The sequence below is a fragment of the Myotis lucifugus genome, unplaced genomic scaffold (assembly GCF_000147115.1).
Source record: "Myotis lucifugus unplaced genomic scaffold, Myoluc2.0 scaffold_32, whole genome shotgun sequence".
Lineage (NCBI taxonomy): Eukaryota > Metazoa > Chordata > Mammalia > Chiroptera > Vespertilionidae > Myotis > Myotis lucifugus.
Genome location: NW_005871080.1, coordinates 4,472,818 through 4,495,922, shown reverse-complemented (window position 1 = coordinate 4,495,922; position 23,105 = coordinate 4,472,818). Strand labels below are relative to the sequence as shown.

The following is a 23,105-nucleotide window of genomic DNA, read 5'->3' as shown; positions in this document are numbered from 1 at the left end:
TAATGTGACAAAGGAAATAACTGAAGTTTTGAAGAATGACAGGACTTGATGTATGTTTTAACTGTGGTTATCTTGGCTACTGCACTGAGATTAGACTAAACTGCTGGGTTAGGAGGCGAGTACTGCTAGAGGAAGCATGGAGACCAGTCAAAAGGCTATTAAAATAATCCAAGACATGATAATAGGTAGGGCCAGGTAGTAGTGGAGGTGATGAGAGGTGGTCATATCCGGATTCTAGATATATTTTTTACGATAAAGCCAACATGAATTACTGACATGAGGTGTGGATATGACAGAGATGAGTCAGGGATGACCCCAAGGTTTTTGGTCTGAGTAACATGGATGAACTTGTCATTAGCTTAGATGAAGAAGACTACAGATGAAACACGTTTGAGTAAAATGATCTGTTGAGTTTAAATATCCATATGGGGGTATCACAAAACAACTGTATATATTTGGAGTTCAGAGAAAAAATCTTATAAATTAAAGGTTTTTAAGTTTTTGCAAAGTAAATCACTGGGTCTAATAGTGTGTGTGTGTGTGTGTGTGTGTGTGTGTGTGTGTGTGTGTGTAAAACTTTTAGAAAATACATTAGGGCCTCAGCACTCGTGGACTATTTGCTTTTTCTCATTTACATAAATCCATACAAGTCTGCGAGGCACTTCACACCTTTATTTTTACTTTCACATCTGAAGTACAGCAATATGGATAGATAAGGTGTACATTTAAGATAACAATGTGAACAGACACATTCCTGGAGCTACAGCTATTTAAAAGTGACACTAGCATCAAGACACTCATTCTTATTCTGGGAAGGCTTTAAAAAACAATCACTTGTTATGAAACTAATTGCACTGCCAAATGCTTCTTAGGATTGTATGTGAAAATTATCATTCCTCTACATTTTACTGTTTTAAATCAAGGGAAGTAATAGACTTTGTGATTAGACTTAAAAGTTTGGTTTTGATGCTTATAACCATCTAGTTTCTAAAGTGAATAACATTTCCACACCATATCTCATAAAGGAAGACACTTTGTGCATTACTGAAGAAATGCAAAAATTATCAAACTTCAACCAATATTGTTACATGGGCAAGCTTAACTGATGGTTGAAACCATGAAAAAAAAAATTGTAGTGTAGATCAGCATTACTTCTCCCCTGCAGTCTACTCATTCCCAATCCCTCGTCTGGATTATTCCCTCATGCTAGAATGCCTTTCTTCCCAGCTGATATCCTCTCTTCCATCAAGACAGCTCAAATTCAGCCTCTTCCACAAGCCTGCCCTGAACCCCAGTGGTTTGTGCCACATGCCCACAGCATTGCCACGTACATGCCTAAAGCTTCTATGTCATTCTGCCATGGGTTAAGTTTAGCTAACTACGCTAAAGCAGAAGTTCCCCGAGAACAGAAAATCTTAGTCATCTTTGCCTTCCCTAAAATGCCTAACATAGTACCTTACATATCAGGGTGTAGGTGCTCACTAAAGGTTTGTTCAACTAAACCTATTAAACTAAGAAAATGATAAAATAGATGAACTCAGTGGAATATGTCTTCATTTCCTTTCATAACTTCAAACAGACTCTTTTCAGATCTCACTCCCCATCTCTCCATAACATCCCAGATAAATCCTATTACTACTCGGTTGCTTTCAAGTACTGTAAAATATAGTCTAGTCCAGTTTAAACCTTCAATTTCATATCTTATTCAAAGAATATCTATGTATCCTTAACCTCAACATAGGCCAGCCAAGATAATGGATATAATCTGGTTTGGAATGTGGGGTTTTTGTTTTTGTTTTGTGGTGTGCTTTTTTTCAATATTCTTCCTGACTCTTTCACCTTTCTACACTTCCTTCCTCACTTTCTAGTTTTTCTGAATCAGGATAGGAAGAGAAAAAGGGACAAATGTCCTGTGTGCTAGTTCCACAGGCTTTGACCAGAGGGCCAGGAAGCAGGATCATCTGTTATCCTGCGTAATTATTGAAAGCTCCTTCTCTCATTCTTACAGGATCCCAGTTTGGACAGTACATGTCAGGTCTTCATGGCAAGGTGGCCCTGAATTAAGCAAAGAGGCTGGTGCCTCCACCCTGCATAGTTCCCTGGTGTGGGAGGTACGTTCTCAGACTGACCTCATACTACCCCACCCACAGTCCCCTCCTACAGCAAGCACCCCCCTTGGCAGGATCCACTGAGACAACTCAGCCTGGGCACTTCCCTTGTGGTCAAGAGATGGACTAATACCAACTCTTTTCATTACTGCCCTCTCTCCATAGGCCACCTCACTGGCTCCAGTCACTCTTCTCCCCTCCAGAAACAAGTCTACATTCAGGAATGCCCCAAACTCTAGGAAATGTATGTCATACTCTCTTAAGGACTCTAGAAGGTGCCTTTCCAGTAGCAAGAAATAAGATGATGTAGCTCATTAAACATGCAGGCAAGAAATTAAATACCAATCTACACTTCTGAAAGATGTACCCAAATCCTGGGTTGGGAAAAAAAGGTCCCTTTAGGGAAACGTCAAAGAATTCTCTACTGAATAATTAACAGTTCTTCACATGAATGATACTTACAATACCCTTTTCTAATTTCTTTTATATATAGGAAGTGGTTGCTGCAATTGTTTGTTTTTATTAAGTCCCACATCCCTTTTTAGAATACTTATTAACCTTAATTTTCAGCTTTTGAACTTAAGCTGAAATCCTGAAACAAAGGAGTCCCAGTCTTCATCCTATTATCTTAGGTGCAATTCCCCTAAGTTACATCTCTGCTTATATTATAAAGGACTCTTCATTTTAAGAGTTCCTTATTTAAATCATTAATATTTTATTAAAGTCTTCATTTAAATCTTTATTTTGTAAATAGAGATTTACAAAAAAAAAAAAAAGGAATGGGGAGCTACTGAATAAACAGATCAAGAAAAAGGAAAAAAGGAGATTCCACAACTGATCAAACAAACTTTACCTTAGTACATTGGTATATTATTCATATTCAAACATCTCATTTAATTATATATACACTCAATAAAGAGCCACTGCATAAAATGAAGAATGCCCACTTTAAGATTCAGATCAAAGCATATGCTATCGAAAAAATAAAATGAAAATTAAAAATTCTGTACAACACCCTGACTGGGTGGCTCAGTTAGAGCATCGTCCTGTGTACCAAGAGGTTTCGAGGTTTGATTCCTGGCCAGGGCATATGCCCGGGTTTGGGGTTCAGTCCCTGGTGGGAGTATGTATGGGAGGCAACCGATCCATGTTTCTCTCTCTCTCTCTCTCTCTCTCCCTTTCCCTCTGTGTAGAAATTCAATAAAAATAAAAACATATCCTCAGATGACGACTAAAAAAAAAATTCTGTACAACAAAGCAAGTCAATAATTGAATACAAGAACCCCCACTTTTTGAAAGTGTGCCTATGCCACTACTTCACTTACAAACTACTTCCATTAGTACCTATTTCACTAACCAAAAGGAATCCAGCCCTGCTGGTGTGGCTCAGTTGGTTTGAGCATCCCATGCACCAGGAGGTTGCAAGTTCCATTCCCGGTCAGGGCACATACCTGGGATGCAGGCTCAATCCCCAGTAGGGGACGTGCAGGAGATAGCCAATTGATGATTCTCTCATGGATGTTTCTCTCTCTCTCCCCCTCTCACTTTCTCTCTCTCTCAAATCAATAAAAACATATTTTAAAAAAAGAAATCCAAAGAGGACTTTCCCTTTTAATTTAATAGTAATTGCTTCTTCATTTCAGCTTACAAAAGGTTTCATAGGAACTCAGTTGGGGAATGGGAGGGGAGAACCTGTATGTATATAGGTTATACATGATAACTTATTATAATTTTTTGAAAATAGATGCATCATAAAACTATTAGATTTGTTATTACATGAAGAATACTCATAAAAGCTATCTAGCTAAAGAAAAATCATTTAGTACACATCAATATCTATACTAGTACAAACTGTAGAGATTTACAGACTTGAACTAAAAATGCGTGGTATGAATGATACAACCACATTGGAAGTTATAAACTTCTAACATTTAAATGTACACCAATCCTATGACAGAACAATTCCATTCCTAGGTGCTTAACCCAGAGATATTAAAAGATTCAACAGAAAGACATACAAAAATTGTTTGTAGCAGCTTTATTCACAATTGCCAATAAAACAAAATGTCCATTACAGAATAATGGATATACAAATTGTGGTAAAATAGACTACTACTCAGTAACAAAATAGAATGAACCACTAATACACACAATAACATGAATATATCTCAAAACCATTATGCTGAGGAAAAGGAGCCAGGTACAAAACAGTACATACTCTATGGCTCCATGTAGATAAAGTTCAAGAACAAGCTAAATCTACAAGAATAGAAATCAGAACAGTAGTTGTCTATGGGGAGGAGAGAAGGACTAATTGAAAAGAGACATAGGGAACTTTTAGGGGTGTTAAAATATTCAATTTCTTGAATGTGAACAGTTACATGGATCTACACACATGTCAAAATTAATTAACTGGATTTTTAATATATAAATTACAACCAATAAAACTGATTTACATCTGCCCCGCCAGCATGACTCAGTGGTTGAGCATCGACCTATGAACCAGGAGGTCTCGATTTGATTCCCGGTCAGGGCACATGCCCGGGTTGTGGGCTTGATCCCCAGTGTGGGGCGTGCAGGAGGCAGCCAATCAATGATTCTCTCTCATCATTGATGTTTCTATCTCTCTCTCCCCCTTCCTTCCTCTCGTGAAATCAATAAAAATATATTTTTTTAAAAATTCATTTGATATCTTCTTTATGGATATTATGGATACCCAGTTAACACAAAGTGTAATCTCTTGCCAAAAGCTGAATATATATTGGTAACAATCATAATAAACTTAAAATAAGCTAAATCATATTCTAAAACACAAGCCCAAGTCTAAAAGCCCAATGTCACAAGGATACAAGGCTAACTTTAGCCTATAGTAAAATAAAATGAACAGAAATAATCAGTTCACAGAATGAACAGGAATAACCAGCCTGTCTTTTCTAAAATAGGTGGTTACTTTTGACTACCATAAAATATGAAGACAACTTCATGTCAATATTTTCTCTGCCCACTAGCAGTCTTTGAGGAGCATACTACCCTATTTCAGTGACACCGATTTCTAAATCACTTTTCCTGATCTCTGTCCCAAGTTTTCTCCTTTTTTGAGTAAAAATCCTATCTAGGAATATCACACAACCACTTCACTCTTGAATAAACACTCCTTACTTCTTAGCCTTTGTCCAACTGCCTTGTTTGCCTATAACCTATTTGCTATTTTTTTTCTATATTTTCAAGCAATTAACATTTTTTTCTAACATTTTTGAATTGAACAGTTATTGTGTTCCTGTCTTTGTTCCAACATTCCTAAGATGCTGCTCACATTTAGGCTACTTTACCATACCACGCTTTTTTTTTTTTAATATATTTTATTGATTTTTACAGAGAGGAAGGGAGATGGTTAGAAACATCAATGGAGAGAAACATCGATCAGCTGCCTCATGCACGCCCCCTATTGGGGACTGAGCCCGCAACCAACCTACATGCCCTCCACCAGAATCGAACCCAGGACCCTTCAGACTGCAGGCTGATGCCCTATCCACTGGGCCAAACCTGTTAGGGCGCTGCCTCTTTTTTGACACTCCTCCATGTGACCAGTGAATGATAAAGCCAAAGATCCCTTATGATTTCATTCTAAATCTTAAAAAACATAATTGGGTCATTTGACTCCAAAGCCTTATTACACAATTATCTTTTACATTTAAAAATGCTAAGGCACTATTCCTAACCACATGACTGAATGTATCCTTTCTAAGGGATGATCTTTTGTCTGCTGGTAAAAGCCTGTAAACATTCAGTTCTCATTTTAATGGGCTTTATGACACCGTTATCCACCATTATTATTCCTGTACCTCAAACTGTTAGGTAGTCTTCTTTGGCTGTTGAAGACTGCTTTCAAGAACTTTTTCTACATATGCTGTTTGGAGCTGAATCCAATTCAGCTCTTGATCTACTGCATATAAGTTGCTGTAGTAGCTCATCATCACGGACCCTTCCTATAAGACTTTTGTATGGTGGCATCAATTATATTTGAAAATACAGCTGTGAAATACTATACTAATATCAAAGGCAACACAAACGACAGTGGAAGAATTCTAGAGTCTAGATATAATAATGGCAAATATATCAATAGGCCCACATCCTTCTATAACACTAACATGAAGTCATTCATATTAAAAGCCATCATCTTAAAAATTTTCCTATAATGTATACTGGCTTTTCACATTTTTATTTATTTATTCATTTACCAATCACTGGAGAGTAAAGGTCACTGCATAAAAATCAGCCACAAGCTGTAGGGACTATCTTCTTCCTCTGAAACCTTGGGTATACCACTTAGCTTCTAGTTTCATCAGGAAACTGAGGTAACTTTATCTGCTTTCAAGGTGTGGGAAGAGTTAGAAGTAACTTACGCAAGGTGTTTTACTCAATGTCTAGTATATAGGATGCTTTCAATAAATAGTACTTGGTAATAATAAACCACTGCGTTCCACTGATATCCTCACTCTAGCACCCTTATCAATCCGAAATAAGAGTGCTCATGTATGATCATACTGCCATGTATAATCCTACTCTCCCTTTTACATTCCACTCATTTTCCAATGTCTACAATAGGCTCGCTTTCTCCATTCACAAAATTACTTCCCATTCGTTATAAGAAAAAGCAGCTTCAACCAGCGGTTATGAAGTTAGGGGGAAAAGCAGTGAAGGAAGGAACCACCTAAACTGTCACTGCTTTACTAAAATAAACACAGTATGCCTACTACATCCTTACTTTACATTAATCTTTATTCAAAAGTCTTTTTTGAAGTCCATAAAATTCAGGATCACTATCTTTCTCGTGTCCTATAAATAGAACTAAACAAGTCCTATGTAAAATAGAGTGGACAAAAAGATGTAACTGATGAAATTGTCAAGAACTGTCTAAATCCTAATGATTTGTCATACTAGAAATCAATTAATGAGACCTCACCACGTGGTAGGAATGAGAAAGGATAAAACTAAATGTTTTGACTACTGATACAAAACTAGTTTGAAACACCTGGATTTTCTTCTCCTGGTTACACTCAAATCAATTATCTAAAAGATTAACTCAGAAGCTTTCCTGCAACTATGTTTTCAAATTCCAATAAATAGCACTTCCTTGCTGCAGGGAGCTAGTTTTCCATATCCATTTTTATATCTTCTCAATTTCAGTAAGAACAAGAAAAACAAGAATACCGGCAACCAATTGTTATATTTAAGCATTCTTCTCTATGCAATATTTTTTAAAAGGTTTACTTTAAGAAAAAATAATAGTGGCAAACTATAAAGTGCTCTATTTTATGTCCTCTCCCCAGAAAACCACAACGTAATTCCTGGTTTAAATGCCTATCAATGTTAAATGCATATATTTCTTATTAAGTAAAGCCTATTTACAAGGTAAAACGGTGTTTGCTGCTTCATTTAAGAACACACACACACGAACACACACGAACACACACACACAGTCTTTCCTAAAATAACTTATATTTGAAAATGGTAAAGTTTTCCAAATATTAATTACAATAATCCCAAATAAAAATCTGCAAGGCAGTTCAATTATGGCACAATCAATGAATGACAGAGCATTTCATTTCAAAATCCCTGAGTTTTAGGATCTAAACATCCCTTTATTCCAGATTCAAAAGAATTTAAGGCATTCAAATGCTACAACACACCTGTCTTTTAGTTATAGGCATTGCTTCAATGAAAAACATAGCTTAAAAACCATGAAATGAAATCAATTCCATATAAAGCTATTGTATGATTCTGATCTCTGATCTGACTTGTAAATGAGATGTGTGTAACTTCCACTCTCAGCAACCGGGAACTCTTTTCCCAGCAGAATGGCTATGTTAGCTTCACTGCATTCTGACCAAAAGCGAGCTGTAGTGGCAGCAGCACGCTGACAAATTGAATGGTACAGGCCTTGAATAAAGATTTCAAGGTAAGTCAAGAGGGAATCTTTTTCTGTTTGTAAATAAACTGTATGAACTATATATAATGTAACCTATGTTTTATATCCTGGACTGACAGAGTTTTTCTTGAATACTAAGAAGAAAAAAATGTTCAAGATTCACTGAGGAAATAAATGGGAATCAACTTTGAGAAAATCTACCCACCTCATTTCCCAGAACTGCTTTCAAAGCCTCTATAAGTGATCTAAATAGATGGATGCCAAAAGCAGGGACTCTAACCAAATAAAATACTGATTTGGTTTAGAGAATACTTTGATGCTCTAGTTTTCTTGTGATTCAATAATTTTAGTAAATACATAGGTTTATTTCCAGTTCACACCCACTCCTTAAATTATTTTAAGTAAATTTAGTTAATAGATCTGAAGTTATTAGTTATTTTTAATGGTTATTAATTTATTAACTGTTCTATATTAATACTGTACAGTATGATTTCCTACTGACTTTCAAGAAACTACAGAAAAGGATGTTTTCCTAGAAAGTTCGGGGTACAGTAACTTTTTATAAATAAAATGCCCTAAGTGAAAATTTCTATGTGAAAATCATAGTCCTTAAATCAATCTTTTTAGGTTAACATTTTTAAATTAAGCAAATGTTTGTCTTTACAGTATTTACTTTGTGGTAAGAGAACCCAATAATAAAAAGTATAACTACATAACTTCAATATATATATATGAACTTTAAAGATTGATTCCAAGGCAATTACCATATATCACTATTGAATGAGAATACATTGCACATTCCCCAAGTAAATATCAAATTTACTTCAACCACCCTCACCCCCACCCCACCAAAAAAGAAGTCATTTTTATTTAGTCATAGTCAAAGTCCTTGGACTCATAGTAGGGCTTCTTGATGCCATATTGGTGTCACATTCTGCCAGTCATCCAGTCAGCCTTCTTTTTCAACTTCTTTGTCTACTAGTGCATCACTGGACCCAGCAGGCAGCTCACCCAGACAATTTCAGTAACGGATTTGGCTCTCTGTGCATAACAGATGAAAATCTTTACGAAGTATCCAGTTTGTCTTATAGCTGAGAGATCTGAACCTGCTGCAGATGTCACATATAAATTCTCGAACGGATTTTTATCATCTGTGTCACCTATAAAACAAGACAGTGTCACCAACAGTGTTGTCCTGGAGAACAACTATTTCAGTAATGCAAAGCTTTCTGCATCATAACTATAGTCATTTATTTGCCTAAAACAGGGGTCAGTAAACTAGATCCCACAGGACATAAGTGCCCTATTAGGTATACCACGACCTAAGAATAAATTTTCTATTAAAAAAAAAAGTTTTAAAACTTTTGAAAAGTTTTTAGAAGACTAATATGAAAATTAGTGACCTATGAAAATTACATGAAATACAAATTTCAGTCTCCAAAAATAAGGTTTTATAAGAACATGGCTACTTATTCATTTTCATATTTTTCTATGGCTGCTTTCATGCTACAATGGCAGACTTAAGCAGGTACAGTAGAGACTGTGTGACCCATAAATGCCAAAATATTTACTATCTGGTACTTTAAAGAAGTTTGCTGACCCCTGGCCTACAGGATATTTAGTGGGTAGATAATATGATACCTAGTGTCTCTTGCATATGGAACCCAGTTGTTCCCGTTTACTTCTATCCAATCATTTAACACAGTCATGCGCTACAGAATGACGTTTTGGCCAACAACAAACTGCATATATAGTGATCCCATAAGAAGAAACCCAAAGAAAATCCATAGTGAAGGGTTTAGCAGAAACTCTTATAGACCAATGAGCTCCTCAAAAGTTTGAAAACATGGACCTCAACACCGAATTGTTTCACTAATACAGAGGAAATGTTTATGGTACATTAGCTCCTTACAAGTGAATGTATGATTTTAAAAAAGAAAAAAAAATCAAGCAAACAAATATGAATATACTTCTGTAAAGAGGGACACCTCCTCAAGAAGAAACCAGCCTGGCTGGCATGGCTCAGTGATTGAGTGTCGACCTATGAACCAGGAGGTCATGGTTCGATTCCCAGTTAGGACAAATAACCAGGTTGCAGGCTCCATCCCCAGTAGGAGGTGTGCAAGAGGCAGCCCATCAGTGAGACTTATCATTGATGTTTCTCTCTCTCCCTCTCCCTTCCTCTCTAAAATCAATTAAAATATCTATTTTTAATTTTTTTTTTTTTTTAAAGAACTCAGGCAGGTCTTTCTGGAGCTGAAGCAGGCATTGTTAAAGGAGATGACAGCTCCATGCTGTTACTGCCCCCGAAGACTTCCCAGTGGGACAAGATGTGGAGGTAAAAAGTAGTGATACAGATGATCCTGACACTGTGTAGGTCTAGGCTAATGTGTGTGTGTGTGTTAGTTTTTAACAAAAATGCTTAAAAAGTAAAGAATCAAAATAAAAAATGGTAAATATAAAGCTTATAAAATAAGGATATAAAGAAAATATATTTGCATAACTTTATTTTTGTGTTTTAAGCTGTTATTACAAAAGAGTAAAAAGTTAAAATTTAAAAGTTTGTAACTTAACCTGGCTGGTGTGACTCAGTGGACTGAACATCGTCCCATAGACAAGAGATCCCAAGTTCGATTCCAAGTTAGGGTACATGCCCGGGTTGCTGGCCTGATCCCCAGTAGGGGTTATGCAGGAGGCAACCGATGGATGTCTCTCTCTCTCTCGTTGATGTTTCTATCTCTCCCTTTCCCTTCCTCTCTATCTAAAAATCAATAAAAATGTAAACATATTTAAAAATAAATAAAAGTTTATGTTAAAAAGTTATAGTAAGCTAAGGTTAATTTATTATTGAAAAGAGAAATATTCTTAATAAATTTAGTGTGCAGTGTTTATAAAGTCTACAGTAGTGTACAGTAATATCTTAAGCCTTCACATTCACTCACCACTCACTCAATGACTCACCCAAAGTAACTTCTAATCCTACAACCTCCATTCATGGTAAGTGTCCTATTAGGTATACCACTTTTTATCTTTTATACTAAAGGCTCAATGCACGAAGATTCGTGCAAGAATAGGCCTTCCTTCCCCTGGCTGCCGGCACCGGCTTCCCTCCGGCACCCAGGACCCAGGCCTTCACTCTGGCTGCCGCCTTCCAACTTCGCTTCGGGCCAGAGCCGCCTCCCGCCTTCGCTCGGGCCCTGCCACCCACCTATAGCTCCCTCCTCCCCCGCCCCCCCTCATAGCCAACATCTCACCCCACCCTGGCTGCTCTGTGGGCACTGCCCAGAGGCCGGGAGTGGCCGGGGAGAGGTGGAACGCCTTCGTCCCAGCCCAGCCACTGCCATCTTTGTCACGTCAATTTGCATATTCCCTTCTTATTGGCTGTGGGCACCGCCATCTTTTTGTAAAGTGACGGCCAATTTGCATATTATGTCTTTATTAGGATGATATTTTTACTGTATCATTTGTTTAGATATGTTTATGCACAAGTACTTCCCACTATATTACAAATGCTTAGTGTTCAGTACAGTAACATGCTATACAAGCTTGTAGCTTAGGAGCAATAGACTAGACCAGTGGTCGGCAAACTGCGGCTCGCGAGCCACATGCGGCTCTTTGGCACCTTGAGTGTGGCTCTTCCACAAAATACCACGTGCGGGCGCACACGTACAGTGTGATTGAACTTCGTGGCCCATGCGCAGAAGTCTGTATTTTGTGGAAGAGCCACACTCAAGGGGCCAAAGAGCCGCATGTGGCTCATGAGCCGCAGTTTGCCGACCACTGGACTAGACCATAGAGCCTAGGTGTGTAAGTAGGCTATACCACCTAGGTTTGTACAAGTGCACTCTATGATGTTCACACAACAATAGAATTGCCTAACAAGTCATTTCTCAGAATGTATCCCAACTTCTCAGAATGTAAGCAACACATCGCTGTATTTCTTGGGTAGGCCTGTCACTCCAGCAGACAACTATAATCACTTTACTTTCTACTTTAACTCAGCCTTGCCTCAATCCAAGGGGTAAATATTGCCCGTGGGCAGAAAGAAGGCAAAGAGCTCAGCCTCAGGTCGAAGTCTAATTCTCCAATGTTGGCCTCTCCTGTGTCCCCCTAGTCCTCCTGATTCTGTATTTCTGCTGTATAGGCTTCCTATACTGGATACCAGTCTTAAAAGTCTTTATTTCCTGCTAGAGACTCTAGAACAGTAGGCTGAATCACAGCATTCTTGGACTGAACTGTGCCAGCTATCACCTGTGAGGTGAATTTGTTTGGGACCCTTATGAACAATTTGCATATTCCAACACTCCCCTGGCCTCCACTACTCTTCCTGATCATGACTGCCCCTGGAGTTGATCGATTTCCTTCTATATTCAAGCTCTGACCCATAAATCTGTAAGGTCAACCTTCCCAATAGTCCTGTCATTCTGTTTCTTGAGCTCAGCTCATACAATACCCACACATAAGAGAACAATAAAACAGAACCCTATATAGATGAATTTCCCAACCTAGGACTACCCATCTTAAGATATCTTTTACTTTTTAACAAATGCCCCAAAAGAGAATATATCACCTCCAAGGAGAATACCTTTTCTTTTTCCCCCAACCATTGCTAAATATACCAAACATACCTGCTCTGAGAGTGTTCCCCACCATCCTCTACCCACTTGGGGTGCCTAAGATACCTGTGTCTCTTCAGCATAGCTTTAGAATTAGGTATCTCTTGATTTTATTAAAACTTTAACACTCCTCTTTCTATTGTAAGGGGAGAGGGGAGTTTCTTGCCACCATGGGACTGCAATGGATAAATGTATTTGACCAGATTTCTAGGAGTTAAAATATAATTCTTGACAGGAAGATGTTAACAGTCCACAATGAGACTATGTCCATACTATTAATGGCACTATAGAACCCATCCATAATTCATATACTGTTGCAAACAACTAATTCACAAATACATTCATAAGTTGTAAACTGACTAGAAAATCACTATGAATAGCAGGAAGACTCCAACAGCAGACAGATTAAGCCTAGTAGTGTAAAGACTTCAGAGAAAATGGTAGTTCATTTTCAGCAAAGTGAAATTTCACCACAACCCTAAAATAGCTTGCCTTGCTAAACAGCTCAGAAAACTGCATGAATAGCTCACAACCAAGAATGGTATCAAGAATGAATGTGCTGATTGGAATAACCATTAACCAAATCTCAGTTCCAGATAGCAACCCTATCAATCTTAAATAGAAATAAAAATCTTTAAAACAAATACAGGAATCTTCTGCCCATTTGGGTAATAATATAGAAGGTCAGTGACATGTCCTTGCAACCAAGAAAAAAAACTAGAGGCATGTACTCCATATTTCAAATAAATATGCAACAGATTAAAGTTTAGAATTTTTCCCATTTGATGAATCTAGCCTCTTTCCCTAAAAAAAAACAACATAAAAAAACAATTCAAAAACTCTGTAGTATCAGGACTCCTTTGTGTTCTCAAAATTCAGGACTCCCAAGAGCTTTTGTTAATGTGAGTTATAATTACCAATATTTACCATATTAAAAATTAAATGAGAAATTTTTAACTATTTAATTCATGTTAAAATTTTAATAACATATTTAATATGACAAATAACATTTTATGAAAAATTTCCTAAACAAAAAAAAAACCTTAGTGACAAAAGTGATATTGTTTCACAACTTTTGCAAATTTCTTTCAGGTGTAGTTAGTAGAAGACAACTGGATTTTCATATCTACTTCCACATTCTATCTGTTGTGATATACTGTTTTGCTTGAACTATGTGGGGAAAAAAGCTCTACACAAACGTGTACTGAGAAAAAAAAGTATATGTTACTATTAATAGCCTTTTCAGATAACTGTGGATTTTTTTGATACTACACCAAAACCTGACAAGCAGCAGTTAAAGTTAGCTATAATATGAAATCTAATATCACATGAACATTTTGTATTGTTACTTGCTTTTATAAGGGTCTTTTCCCATAATTTTGTAACAATGATCACTTTTTAAATATCGGTTCATTGAGTTATAAATATTCCAAATCATGACATAATTAATTTCATAGCAAAAACTCACATTCATTAATATCACTATCCATCTCATCAGGAAAACCTTTATATATAGGAAAGCTGATGAGAGCAGAGCAGGTGATACAAGTTAACCAAAATTTTCATTTTCACTTCTAAGATCAAATTTTATCATTGGCAACAAATACTGTCAATTGTTTTCCCTGAAGAGCAGTCTCACTTTGTTCATTTTCAAGAAAATAACTGCCAAGTATCTAACTCTAAATAATCAGTTTGTCTGGTAGTCATTCTTTCAAGTAAAAATGATGTTTCATGAAAAATACGGCTAGTTCAGCTAGCAACTCAAAAAAATCACTTAAGAGTTTTCCTTAAGAAAACCAATGTACTCGGGATGGCAGAAGTGCTTTTTGCATATTTTCTATCTCATCATACGGAATATTAAAACAGTGTACTCAGTGATCAATATTTAATAAAGTTAATTTTTACTGCTTCATCAAGGGTATTCTTAAATAAAATTAGCTTTTTTAAAAACTCTGAATGTGTGGCAGTGAAGAATACAATGAATACTAACATACTTTGGTGCCACTGCCATTTAATATCTACTAAAATGCCCACAGTTTTACCCACCATTGCTGTACTATCATCAGGATCAATGTCAAAGCAGTGAAAAAGGCAAAGAGTTAGTATCACTATGAAAAAAGTTTCAACCCTGGCCAGCTTGGCTCAGTGGATAGGGTGTCGGTCTGTGGACCAAAGGGTTCTGGGTTCAATTCCAGTCAAGGGTACATGCCCAGGTTGCGGGCTCATCCTCAGTGAGGGCTGTGCAGGAGGCGGCAGATCAATGATTCTCTCTCATCACTGATGTTTCTATCTCTCTCTTCCTCTCCTTCCTCTCTGAAATCAATAAAAAATATTTTTTTAAAAATAGTTTCAGTACCATCCAATCTCCACAGGTATGGATGGACACAATTTGAGAACTATTGTCTTAAGAAAACACTAAAAGCTATGAATAAGTTGCCATCCTAAATCCATACTAAATATCCCCCAACATAAGAAATACATTAAATAGCTGTTAAATTCTTTCATTTTAACCCAAAATTGGTTCAATTTATTCTAAACTGAATTAATACAAATAAGAATAGAATTTAATATTTAATGAGCACTTATAAGCATTATCTCATCTAATCCTCAAAATAACTCTATTAGTTCTCTGATATATTTATGCTTATATAAGATAAGAAAACCTAAGGTGAAAAGAGGGGAAGTCACTTGTCCAGGATCACAATAACTATTGGTATTTATGGATTCAGTTATTAAGTATTTTGTATACCTCATCTCTTGTCTTTACAACAACCTATCTATTATCCTTTTTTACCCTTTACCATTCTTTATACTCATATTACCCATTTTACAGATGAAAATTTGAATCAAAAATAAAGTACCCTGTCCAAGGTAATCCAAGTGTTGGATCATCTTATACAAATCCAAGTCTGCCTTACTCCTATGAGAACACTACATACTCTGCCTCTCTATACCACCCCATCAGTATATCCTTTGTCTAAAAACAGATTGATGGTTGCAAGAGTCTCACATAGTTATAAATCATCTGAGCAAGATCCCTATTTTAAAAGATTTAATTAATCTGATTATCTCGATCATCAAATGAACAAAACCTATTTCTTTATAAAACAGTCAATGACCTAGGTAAATAGCTCATTACTTCACATTTTAAACACTTATCTGTATATAACAATAAATCAATGCAACTAAGATTAATTACTCTTAAAAACACTCAATACAGGCTGGCCCGTGTTGCTAAGTGGTTAGAGCATCGGTCCCTGGCACCAAGGGGTCTCGGGTTTCCCAGTCAACAAGGGCACCTACCAGAGTTGCAGGTTTGATCCCCACCCTGTTCAGGGTGAGTGTGGGAGGCAACCAATCAATGTGTCTCTCTCACATTGATGTTTCTCTCTCTCCTTCCCTCCCTCCCTCCCTCCTTCCCTCCCTTCCACCCTCTCTAAAAAAAAAAAAAAAAAAAAAAAAAAAAATCAATGAAGAAAATAACCCAGGATGAGGATTAACAAACAAACAAACAAAAAACTTCAATATACCCAGTGATATTATGCCAACATTACAGATGAGGAAACTGAAACCAGAGCACTAACTTCCCCCAAGACAAGCCATTCATGAAGAGCAGAGTCAAAATCAGTTTGGACTGACCCTAAAGCCTAAAATCTTCAATCTCACAGCCTGCATATATTTAAGAAGGCCTCAGGCAATGACCTAGGATTTGTTCAAGCAGTCTGGATACAAAGCTTGCTGATAACACAGCCACTCCACCCAAGGCAATCAAGATATAAATCATTTCATATCTCAAAGACCAAGAGGTGAAAAGGAAGCTGGTGCCTGCTGAAACAGGAGCTCTGTTAAGAGCAATGTTCTCTTTAAGAAAAGCATCTATAGGTAATGTTGAATAAAAGAAGCAAAATTCACCTCAGGGGTGTCAGTACACATCTCTGGGGCTCAGATAATCTCACCTCCCTTTAAAAACAAAACAGATTCCTGAAGGAATCTGTCATCTCAGCTACAGGGCTGCCTGCAAATTACAGAACAGCCTTCAGATGCCAGGGGCCCTGGAATGCTGCAAGCATTAGTGAATGGCAGCAAAAATCATCTTCCTGAAACTTCCTTAAACTCTAATCAATCAGTAAAATTTTCATTTCAAGTTAGGATCTGTAAAGGTCAGGGGTTATGTCCCAATATTTGTTTCTATTTTAAGGGTGTACATTGCAAAGATGCTGCTTACTGTTAAACCCTAAGGGGGTCAAGGGAGAAATCAAAGTTTTTACAGCTCAATTCACCCTTACAGTTTGCTGTAAGTCAACTTATAGGAAGTATAAACATCTTGAGTTTGGACAGGAGTATAGCTTCTATTTCAAATAAACTGTATTCTCAAGGAGTCCCCACACACATTTGACATTTGACAGGAAGGTGACAAAATGGAAGGCTGTGGTATACCACCTAAAAGGGCAGGCAGAACAAGCAAGAGATGAGCAATTATGCTTGTCACAGAATACCACATTCTGGATTCCCTCTGTGGCAAAAGAAAAAAAACCAAACTACTGAACAAACTTTACTTCCTCCCATCAATGATTCCTAGCATGACCAAAAAGAATCACAATCTCTTAATGTAAAAGCAGCTGATATATAGAAAAAAAATCATGATTGAGGTCATGTCCCTTGACATGCATCATTTACACTAAGGATTCCCCCACTTATCTGAATTAATTTCATGTACCTCATTTCATTCAGATAATTGAAGTTTTCCTTTTAGAGTTGAAAGTGTTTACCCTCAACATAATTAGTAAACTGTGCACTTAAAAATACCACTACAAAAATTACCACCCCCTCTTCTACACATACACGCAAACTGCACTATCATTAAAAGTATGAGATTTTTGGCCTTCATGGGAAATTTAGTTCAAAAGTCCTCTTTAAAAAATTAGCCCAAGAAATTCCACAAGAAAAGTTATGGTCATTACTTTTTTAATATACAGTGTTTGCACTACTTGTTAAAGACATGGTAATTTGGATATTCAATACATGACTACTGTTCTGAAACCGAATTAAAGGTTTAGACTACTAAAGAGTTTGATGACTTGCCTCAATACAATAATTGGGATTGTATGGAGAACAAAATCAAAGCAGTCTCTCCTTTTTATGAGCAGGCATTTAAGGGCCTTTTAATGAGAATTTACTTTTTAGTATATAATTACTAATCTACAAAAATAGGGCCATTAAACTCACTTTTTTATAGTGCCATAAAACTTCTACGTGTAAGAAATATAAAATAATATATAACATATTAATAAAACTCAAGAAAAATTGAAACATGTAACACCTAACAATACATGGTGAAAGTTACTAGTATATCTTTTCTTCTTAAATAAATTCCCTGTCAGATGACTAATGAAGCTTTTTTATAAGAATGTGCTTATAATTTCAGACATAGACTCTCTAGTGCTAATGATGAAATGCCTAAACTTCTTGTATGAATTCTAAATTCCTATATGAACACTAATTTTCCATACTAATCAAAGATTTACTGTTAGGATGAACTTATATCTAATCAGTTATGTATTTATCACCTACTATGTGCCAAACACTGTACTGAGTACTGAGGACACTGCCACAAACAGCACAGAATTGGTCCCAATAGGCATGGTACACACAGTCTAGAAATAAACACAGGTAATGAACAGATGTGTTGTGGGAGAGTATAACAGGTATTTAGTCAATTAAAAGCTCAAAACTAAGAGAAGACAGAGGTAGAAAGACAAGCATTTGAAAATAACTAGCTACCTTTGAAACTGAATGAAAATCACCCATTAAGTGACTGAGCTAAGAAGGCAGAAGAGAACCCAATAGCAAGGTAGTCAGGAAAAGGGTCAAAGTAATGAGTGCATGAGTCCAGGGTGTAGAGTACCTGCTGCAAATAAAAAATTAACCCTTCAAAAGAGCTCAAATTGTTACAGCCAAAGAGCCCAGCTATCAGTTAGCTGGCCTGTTTCCAGTATCTAAGGCAGCGGTTCTCAACCTGTGGGTCGCGACCCCTTTAGGGGTCGAACGACCCTTTCACAGGGGTCGCCTAAGACCATCGGAAAACATATATATAATTACATATTGTTTTTGTGATGAATCACTATGCTTTAATTATGTTCAATCTGTAACAAAAATACATCCTGCATATCAGATATTTACATTACGATTCGTAACAGTAGCAAAATTACAGTTATGAAGTAGCAACAAAAATAATTTTATGGTTGGGGGTCACCACAACATGAGGAACTGTATTAAAGGGTCGCGGCATTAGGAAGGTTGAGAACCACTGATAAGGGATCAATCCAAGTGAGCTCCAGTCCAGAAGGCAGTAACACAGTATCTTGGCTCTGCAAGTTTTGCCCTGGACAAGAACAGGTTCCAGCTGCCTGAAAGGAGCAGGGATGGCAGGAGCAGAGGGAAATGGCCAAGCTGTTAGAGTTCTAAGCAGGCTTAAAAGAGGTTCCAGGTCCACAAGGGATCTGGAATACAAAAAGGAACCACACGAGCAACTTATTAATTCTATGGACTATTTAACAATTACTAAAGAAAGGCTGTAGAATTGCTTCTCTGGTTACCTTTAAAAATAAACACTCAAAAAAAAAAAGCTGTCATCTGTTTAAATGACTTAAGTATGATCTTCCCGTGTCAGAGAAAAGGACTAGATAGTCTTCCTATTTCTTATTAATTGCCTGATTCTATATCCTAATTCCATCTAAACCTATGTTGATATATTCTAGATGCTCCACACACACTTCACTAAGATGTTTATGCCATATAGTTCAAAATTCCTAATGGAAGTACAGTATTTTTAAAACTGAGAATCTCACAAACTGAGTACATGCCAAGGGTAAAGTGAAATACCATACCTCTGTGAACAATAAATGCTCAGAGAACCAGAATAATTCCATATCCCACCTCCTGAAAAGGATAGGAATCTTCATGTATTTCAGTCTTAAAAATCCATTTAAGAACTGGGTAGAAGGGACAACACTGGCAGTAGGCAGGCTAGGTAGACTAGAACTGATATAAGAACCAGCAAAGTTAGGTGTATAATTATTTGCCCCCTATAAACACCATCCTACTCTACTGTACAACTGTGTTCAGTAATAGTGTCAGCAGAAAGAAAAATGCATGTAGTCCAAAGATGTTGTTCCTGTCAAGGCTATTATTTATACGACTACATATTCAAATAGGAACTGCTCTATGGAATTGGCCCTGCATTTGCCCAAACATTATTTGCCAAGGCTATTCAAAGGGTGGAGTGGTGGTACTTTCCAAAAGAAATACTTGACAATTGTCCTCAGTTAATTTTTTTAAATAAACAAAACATGCTAATCTATTAAAGAAAAAGGCTGCTTGACAATTTTCCTCAATTTTTTAAATAAACAAGACATGTTATTCTGATCTATTAAAGAAAAAGGTGATAAGACTTAGAGAAAAAGAAAATATAGTGGTTTCATTGCATGGGTTTTTTGTTGTTGTTGTTAGCTGTATTACCAACATGAAGCATGCATGACCTATCTAGCACAGCCCCAAAAACTGTAAAATATCAATTCCGGACAGCTTACCAAGGTAGCCAGGCTCCCAAAGTCATGTTTCTTTTCTTTCTTTCTATCTTTCTTTTTGTTTTGTTTTTTGTTGTTGTTGTTTTAAGTTTTTGTTGTTTTTTGAGAGAGGGAGAGAGAGAATGAATAAGGGAAACAGGAGAGAAACATCTATTTGTTATTCCATTTATTTATGCACTAATTGGTTGACTCTTGTATGTGCCTTGACTGGGATAGAACCTACAACCTTGGTGTATGGGGACAATGCTCTAACCAACTGAGCTATAGGGCCAGGACCCCAAAGTCATATTTCTTACAAAGGTCTTTATGCTGAAAAAGATATACTTACAAGATGAAAACCAAGGCTTTAAAATGGCCCTACAGTAACAATTAGGGTCATTCAATTCATGGTTGTCAAACTTCATTCCAGTGGAAAAGTCATAGTATATTAGCTTAAGGTGTTCTACCAAAAATTAAATAAAGGTGTCCTTTCCCAATGTCACAGTAACATGTTAAAGGTCAAAATTCTCAATGTTACATTTCCCCGCCGCAATTTTTCTAATATATGTGATACCTGCTATCTTTCAATACTGGATTTCAGCCTAGTAGAGTATCTGACTCAACACACACAAAAAACAGAAATATTTCAGGTTTACAATATAATGATGATGACTTCCAGGACACTTGGCTACGGTCTTAAGTTTGGTTAAACTCAAGACCACAAACATGTACAGAGTACCCACTACACTTGACACAAGGCCTACACAGATAAGACATGGTCCATCTTTCATGAAGCCACCAGGAAAAGTGCACACAAGCCAAGAAGTATTTACTAAATGCTAAATGCCTACACTAAGCACTGTGGCATGAGAGATGCAAAGAATTCACCCCACCCCAGCAAGGGCTTCAGGACTTCTGCATTTGAGGACCACTAAGTAATGGTGCTGGGGATGCTGGAATTTGGTTACTATATGTGTATAGGACCTTTATTTCTAATTAATATCAAGGTTATAGACACCCAACACTGAGACTCTTGAAATGCCAATCTCCCATGCCTGGACTATCAGAATCAATAAGATAAGTAAACATTCTTGAAATAAAAATACATAATTATTAAATCCAAACTAACTGGAAAGTACTATTTCAATTGATAGAAAGTAAATATTTCTTAACTATAAATAATTTGTATCACTTGCTTCTAATGGGTACAAATCACAAATTAAGGCAATTACTCAAAACCGGGGAGGGGAAAAATAAAAATTTAGTAATTACTTGACTGTTTATAAGATACCATAATCAAAACAAATTTTCATACAGGAATATCCATGAGGGAGGTCTGAATTATCTACTTAAGTATCTAGTTCATGAAGTCTTCAGCTCCTTTTCAATCTCAAGTAACTTTCTCTGGTTAATTTCTTTCTGTAAAATAATGGGGTTGGATTAAACTGCCAGAGTCCCTTGCACATAGAAAACTCTGTACTTCTGTGGTCCTTAAGATTAAAATGTCAATGCAGTTTCAAAACAGTGTCAAGAAGCCATCTTAAAAATTCCCTTTCCTACCTTATCTCAGTATCACACTTCAGAGTTTACCTACTCAGTTTTCAAGTTTGTCAAAGAAAAGTTTCATGAATCAAAAGGTACTCTTTCCACCCTCAATACTAAAACTGTTTCATTAAACATAAAATCCTAGGGAAAATGTAAAACAACAGGAAGGGGACCTGAGGAGAATCTATTCCACTTTTAGACCTGTAATGCACTAATTAAAATTCAATACTCCGCTTGGTATGTGGGCTCCTACACCAAACTCCTGCCATGCTTTAGCTCAAGGTTACACAGGTTAATAGAACCCAATAAAACGGCTCTATTGGATTATATCAGACCTCTTTCCAGCAGCCCCTGCACCTGACCGCCACGTGAGCTGTAACATCAGCTGCAGGGGCAGCACCCAATCACCAAGGCGGGCCACGGCGCCCGGGGGCTGCATTCTGCAACCCACCTCTTGTGGAAAGTCAGTTTCCAACCTGGTTTCAACTCACGTTTTCCATTTCAAACTGGTGCAGGTGGAGGAAAAAGTGTCAAGCCTCCTCTCTGAACCTCCAGCCGCACTGCCTCAAGGCGCTAACTTAAGAATGCTCTCCAAGATAGAATCGAATGCAGTGCGGGTCTCAGAAGACTCTAGAAGTTGTATTTGGGAGAGGGGGGAAAGAGCAAGCCCTGGGGACTAAAGGTTAAGTGACGAGACGGGGTACAGGGCTGGATTTACAGAACTTAAATTCAGAGACCCTTTCCACCCGACAGTCGGGACCCTGATCTGAGCACACGCCGGCTCCTCCTGGGACGGGTCCTGGGAGGGCAAGGAGCCTCTGCAGACACGGGGGCGGGGAGGCTGGCGAGGTCGGCGCAGTCCGGGTGACACCGGGGCCGCGCGCAACGGGTCCCTTCGGGGAGACCTGGGGCGCGCGTCGCCAGGGACCACCCGCCCGCCGTGTCTAGGTCGGCGCGGAGGCCCCTCCGTCTCCTCCGGCCGATCGGGAACCCGGCCTCCCATCTCCCCGCGCGAAGGCGACGCGCCCCACCCGCCCTCCGCGGCGGCGCGAGGGCGACGGCGCACCGGAGCGCGGGGAGCCCGCAGGCTGAGCGCCCAGAACCCGAGGAAATGAAATCAGAAAATGGCCAGCGCGCAGAGGTGCGCAGGGTGCTCAGCTCGGGACACGGAACCGACGGCGGGCGCGGGGAGCGCAGCGCCTGCTCCCGGAAAGCACGCCCGCCCGCGCGTCCGGAGCTTCGCCTCCCGATCCTCCTATTTCCATGGATTCTCAAGTCTCCGACAGCGCATCTGCAATAAGGAACTCTTCCCTGTGTAGCTTTGAAGTGGATACTCAAAAAG

The 23,105-nt window shown here is 37.9% G+C and overlaps 1 long non-coding RNA gene across 2 annotated transcripts; it reads right to left on the bottom strand.

The window, feature by feature from the left end:
• Nucleotides 1–7,590: 7,590 nt before the first annotated feature.
• On the bottom strand, nt 7,591–22,934 carry LOC106696851. Of its 2 annotated transcripts, XR_001347826.1 has the most exons (4): nt 22,255–22,934; nt 21,568–21,637; nt 20,243–20,293; nt 7,591–9,197 (listed from the first exon to the last, which is right to left on the bottom strand). It is a non-coding gene; the product is annotated as an uncharacterized LOC106696851 (long non-coding RNA). The 2 variants fall into 2 exon arrangements; XR_001347827.1 differs by lacking the exon at nt 20,243–20,293.
• Nucleotides 22,935–23,105: the final 171 nt, after the last annotated feature.